Source organism: Aotus nancymaae, unplaced genomic scaffold (assembly GCF_030222135.1).
Source record: "Aotus nancymaae isolate 86718 unplaced genomic scaffold, 86718_ANA_hifiasm-v0.15.2.pri h1tg000014l, whole genome shotgun sequence".
Classification (NCBI taxonomy): Eukaryota; Metazoa; Chordata; class Mammalia; order Primates; family Aotidae; genus Aotus; species Aotus nancymaae.
Window position 1 is genome coordinate 90,542,556 of NW_026988425.1, and position 6,000 is coordinate 90,548,555.

The window sequence follows — 6,000 nt, forward strand, 5'->3', positions numbered from 1 at the left end:
ATCAGTAGTGATGACCTCTCTTTCATTTCTGACAATGGTAATTTGTGTCTTTTCTTTCTTTTCCTGCTTAGTTTGACTAGAGATTTATCAATCATTAACTGTTGCAAAGAACACAGTTTTGTTTGCATGGATTTTCTCTATTGTTTTCCTATTTTCAGTTTACTTGATTTCAGCTCTAATTATCATTTTCAATTAGTTCAAAATATGCTTAAATTTCTTTTCAGAATTCTTCTTGACTCATGAGTTATTTAGAATTATACTGTTTAATTACTAAGTACTTAGGGATTTTCCAGCTTTTTTTCTGTTATTGATTTTTAGTTTAATATCATTATGGTCAGAAAATAACACTTTGTATAATTTCTATACTTTTGAAGTTGCTAAAGTGTGTTTTATGGCACAGAGTGAGATCTGTTTTTGTGAACATTTCATGTGAACTTGAAAAGAGAGTGTATTATTACTGTCATTAGATGGGATATACTAAAAATGTCAATTAGATTGAGATTGTTAGTGCTGATTGGATCACCTATATGTTCCTGATTTTCTGCCTGCTTTATCTGCCAATTGCAGACTGGATGTTTCAAATTCTCCAATTATAATAGTGGATTTTTAAATTTCTTCATCTATCACTTTTGCCTCATGTGTTTGATGTTCTATTCTAAGCCATGTGCACATTTAGGGTTGTTATGTCTTCCTGAATATTTGACCTCTTCACTAAGTAATGTCCTTCTTAATCCCTGACTTTTTTTTTGGTTCTGAAGTCTTCTGTATCTGAAATTAATGTAGCTACTCCAGTATTATTTTGATTAGTGTTAGTCTTTTTAAAATATCTTTATTTTATCCTTCTTTAATCTCTATATTTAAAGTATGTTTCTTGTAGACAACATATAGTTGAAACTCATTTCTTCCATGTTGAAAATACATATCTTTTAATTGATGTGTTTAGACCATTTACATTTAGTGATTGTTAATATAATTGGATTAATATCCACTGTTGAATGAGTAGCATCTGTGGCCTATTATTAGAAATAGGAGTCTGCACACTTCTACCTACTACATCTTGGTATCAGAGTTGCTAAGAAAAACACAATGCAGTCAAGCACGGAATAGAATAATGCTTTGCTCTCATAGAGAAGAGACAGAGCAAAATCAGCTTTAGGTGTGGGCATTGATTTTCCACAACCAGCAGGCTCTTTCTGGCAGCTGACACCTTCAGAAAACTATAAGTAAATCAAACTCACCAGTGCATTAAGCAAATTGTTCACCGTGATCGAATGAGATTCATCCCAGTGATGCAAGGATAGTTCAATGTCCACAAATCAATAAATGTGACACATCACGTTAACTTAAGCAAAAAAATCATATGATCATTTCAGTAGATGCAGCAAAAGCATTTGATAACATTCACCATGACTTTGTGATAAAAAGTTTCAAAACACTAGGTATAGAAGAACCATATCTCAATAGAATAAAGGCCATTATTACAAACCCACAACTAACCTTATATTGAATAGAAAAAAGCTGAAAGTTTTTCTCTAAGATATTGAAGAAGACAAGGATGCCCACTTTAACACTTTTATTCAACACAGTACTGAAACCTAGCCAGAGCAATTAAGCAAGATAAATAAATAAAGGGCATCCACATTGGAAATGGGAAAATAAACTTGTCCCTGTTTGTAGATAACATTATCTTACATATAGAAAACCCAAAAGCCTCCAACAGATATGTTAGAACAAATAAAATAAGTAGAATTGCAGGATATAAAATCAACATACAAAAATCAGTCACATTTCTGTATGCCAGTAATAAACTATCTGAAAAAGAAATCAAGAAAGCAATCTCATTTGCAATAGATACACAAAACATACCTGAAAATAAATTTAACCAAGAAAATGAATAATTTTTACAATAAAAACTATAAGATATTGATAAAGAAATTGAAGATGATACTAATCAAAAATATGAAAAGATATCTCATGTGCATACATTGGGAGAATTAGCCTTGTTAAAATATCCATACTACCCAAATCAATCTATAGATTCAATACAATGTCTTTAAAAATACCAATGACATTGTTCCCAGAAATGGAAAAGAAAATCCTAAAATTTGAATGGAGTCACAAAGGACCCCTAATAATTTATCATTTTCTTTTGATTCTTAGATTATCCATCTTTCTGCTTATGTTAGCTATTTATTCTTACATGATGTCCACTTTTTTTCTTTAGGGCACTTACTATGTTAATCACAGTTACTGAAAATTCCTTGTCTGGTAATTGTAATATCTGTGTTATATATTAGTCTGGTTCTAATGATTGCATTGTGTCTTTAAACTGTTTTTTCTTACTTTTGGCATGTCTTATAATTTTTTATTGAGTGCATAGAATACTATATCAAGTAATAGAAACTAAGTTAAACAGCAGTTGTTAGTGTGGCTATCAGTTGAACTGTTAAATATGTGTCATAGCTATAGGTGTCAGGTACTTCAAATTCCTTAGTGTTCTTGTTCTTCTTCTCTATCTTGACTTAAGTCTTCCCTAAGCACTATTCTCAAAGTAGAGCCTATGCTAGAAGTTCTTTCAGTGATAATCAGCTATTATAATAGTGGAACTTTGTTAGTGCTATGATAAGGCAAAAAATACGGGAATGCTTTGTAATATTCTGATTAAACTTCAGTCTTTATGTGAACCTTGTGCCTTGGAGTTATGAACTTCCTAAGTATTTCTGCAGTAGTATTGCTTTATTTTCTCCTGTTCCTTACTCTCTTGGCTAGTTGCAACCTTCTTAATCTTTTTCCTTGAAGCCCTAATCTCTGTTGACTACAGTGTTCTTTTTCCTTAAGTGGGGCAGGAAAGATCAGGGAGACTTAACCTGATGACTTCCCTTTACCAGCTGAGATAAGGCTCTGACCAAGTATTTTTCTCTAAAGCATAGGCCTTTGTTATGGAGAAGCTATTGGTGCATTTTTTAATTACTTTATTATTCCCTCACCTAACCAGAGCCAGGAGAGGATTTTTAAATCTATAGGAATCCAGTGAAGTTACTGGAAGTAAAGCCCACAGAAGTATGGGCAGTCAGTCGTTCAGACTATAAACCCAAGAGTTTCTCACTCTCATTCTTGTCCACAGTTAGCCTGAAGAAATTTATCAAAATTACCATTTCTGTTTTCCTACCAGTTTATGGCTTTAGAAGTGGCTTCTGCTATAACTCTCTGAATCCTTCTCTCTCTAGATGTTTAAAGAAGCTGCACTGAAACCTCATTCTTTGATAGGTTCAAGAAAAGTCACTGATTTTCAGTTTAACTAATTATTTCCTGCTATAAGAATAGGAGAGACAACTTCCAAGTCATACGTTAGAACTGAAACTGAAAGTCATATAATGTTTCCTAAATATGCTGTATTTTTGTTACAATTAATGTTCTTATGTCAAAAATCTAAAAAGATTAAATATTTTATGTTTTAGTTTTAATATATGGATTATTTCCTATGTTAGATCTTGAATTATAGCTTCTAAGAAAATATTGCTAGTATTTTGCAAGGTAAATTTAAAAGTGAAGAGTTTTCAGTTTATCACTGTTATTTTCATTTTCCATAATAAATAGGTAAAAATTGCTCCATCATATGAACTCTGCAAAACAAAATGTCAAGAAAAAAGAATAATGTATTATATTAGTACAGTATGGTACCATTAAAACATAGTAATTTGCATATGTATAAAAGTTGGATAGTCTGAGATTGGAAGTCTCTAATTAAAACCTCTGGTTGGATTACCATTTATTTGGCCTGCAAACTGGGGCTTCATGAACCTGTGAGCATAAAAGATTATGTGAAACATGAAATATTCAAACTTTCATCTCAATAATCAAATATAAACAAGGAGCTCTGACATTATCATAATAGACTTTGCAAACATAAATTTAAAATAATCTAGTAAGAAGTTAAAAATGGAGTTAGAGATATGGCTTATTTAAATATTTCAGTTATTAAGGTTTTTGTTAGGTTACAAAACAACTTTTAAAGTGGCACAAGAAACTTTTATAATGCAAATCAATAATAGTAATCAGAACAACAGCAGCAATAATAACAAAAGAAACCTCTTATTAGAGTAGGTAACTGGGCAGATATGAGCAGGGCAGGAGATGTCCCCCATTCCCCCAGAATATCAGGTGACCATCACGTAATGGTCAGGCTGTTGTTTTACTGTCTCTTAAAAGTAATAATAGGTCACACCAGCACCAAGGAAAGGCAGTCTCCCAATAGATAGAAAACACCTGAAGCTGGTGATCAGCAGCTTCCTGATAAGATCTCAGGAGTTGGGCAAGAGGGTTCAAGCATGTGTGCTAAGAGGCAAAAATGGAGGAGTTTAACCAGTATATGGCCTTCCTCTAGGAATGCTCACTGATAAGGGACAAATGCCTCAGATAAGCATGCACACAACTTCAGTAAACCACTGAAACACAACTTCATATAACCCCTCTGAAATGCTGGCATGCCACTGCATATGCAGACAGCCTGCATCAAGGCAAAAATCAAGAGAAGAAAAACAGAAACCCCGGAACCATGTCAAGGGCTGAACAGTGCATTTGAATCTCTCAAGTTGCCCACTTGGCCCTCTTCCAAGTATATTTTACTTCCTTTCATTCCTGCTCTAAAACTTTGCAATAAACTTTCACTCCTGCTCTCAAGCTTGCCTCAGTCTCTCACTCTGCCTTATGCCCCTCGGCCAAATTCTTTCCTCCGAGGAGGCAAGAATCAAGTTGCTGGATATCCATATGGATTCCTCACTGCTAACACTTAGATAACTCTCATTTTAAATTTTAGAAATCAAAAGAAAAAATGCACAATGAAACTGATTTATTGAAGAAAACTAACTTTGGCAAGTTTTGCTTGTCAGTGTTCTTTTACAATCTTAGGGTTTGCAGCATTCTTTCTATTCAATGCTTGCTTAAAGTTAAGGCAGAATGAAAAACAGAAAAATTATGTGTATCTTCAAATTCCTCTGAGATAAATGTAGAACTATTGTCCATGTGTCTAGCTGTGATACATTATGATACATTATATACTATTAGCAGAAAGCCATGCTAGTTGTGGAATGATGTGAGATGAAAAAAATGGCATTTGGGCCTTAGTTAAGAAGACTCTACCACAATCAAAAACTTCTCCTTTAATATGCATTTGATATCAAATAAATGCCTTTGAGTAACTCTTCTTTCTTCTTTTTTTTGAGATGAAGTCTCGCTCTGTCCCCCAGGTTGGAGTGCAGTAGCATGATCTTGGCTCACTGCAACTTCTGCCTCCTGGGTTCAAATGATTCTCCTGCCTCAGCCTTCTAAATAGCTGGGACAATAGGTGCATACAACCATGTCTGACTAATTTTTATTGTATTTTTAGTGGAGACAGGGTTTCAACATGTTGGCCAGGCTGATCTCAAACTCCTGACCTCAAGTGATTCACCTGCCTCAGCCTCCCAAAGTGCTGGGATCACAGGGATGAGCCACCTAGCTTGGCCAAACAACTCTTTTTAATGATTTCTTTTAAGAAAATTATTTGCCAAATTTTATAAATAATATAATTTATTTGTAGTCTTTTAAAATATCTGGAGAACATTATATCAATTTTTGCAATGTATTAAACAGCTAAATATATGTCAGACACTCCAGCAGGCACCTTACATATGTTAAGAATAATTATTACTCTATTTCTAATACTAGTCTTCTGTTACTGGAGAGGGATCCTGATCCAGACCCCAAGAGTGGCTTCTTTGATCTACACCATAAAGAATTTGGCTCAAGTCCACAGAGTAAAGTGAAAGCAAGTTTATTAAGGTAAACAAATAAAATAATGGTTACTCCATAGACATGGTAGCCCCGAGGGCTGCTGGTTGGCTATTTGTTGTTGTTGTTGTTATTTTTTGATTAAATGCTTAACAAGGGGTAGATTATTCATATGTTTTTCTTGAAAGGGGCGAGGAATGGAACTGAGTGTTCCTCCCCATTTTGAACCAT

The 6,000-nt window shown here is 33.9% G+C and overlaps 1 long non-coding RNA gene across 1 annotated transcript in view; it reads left to right on the forward strand.

Annotated features, from left to right (window-relative positions):
* The window catches only part of LOC105729993 (uncharacterized), a 662,720-nt gene extending 656,954 nt beyond the window's left edge, over positions 1–5,766 (forward strand). Inside the window, exon 12 of the long non-coding RNA XR_010342619.1 lies at positions 5,707–5,766. This is a non-coding gene — a long non-coding RNA (uncharacterized LOC105729993). The remainder of the gene's footprint in view (positions 1–5,706) is intronic.
* The last annotated feature ends 234 nt before the right edge of the window (positions 5,767–6,000 follow it).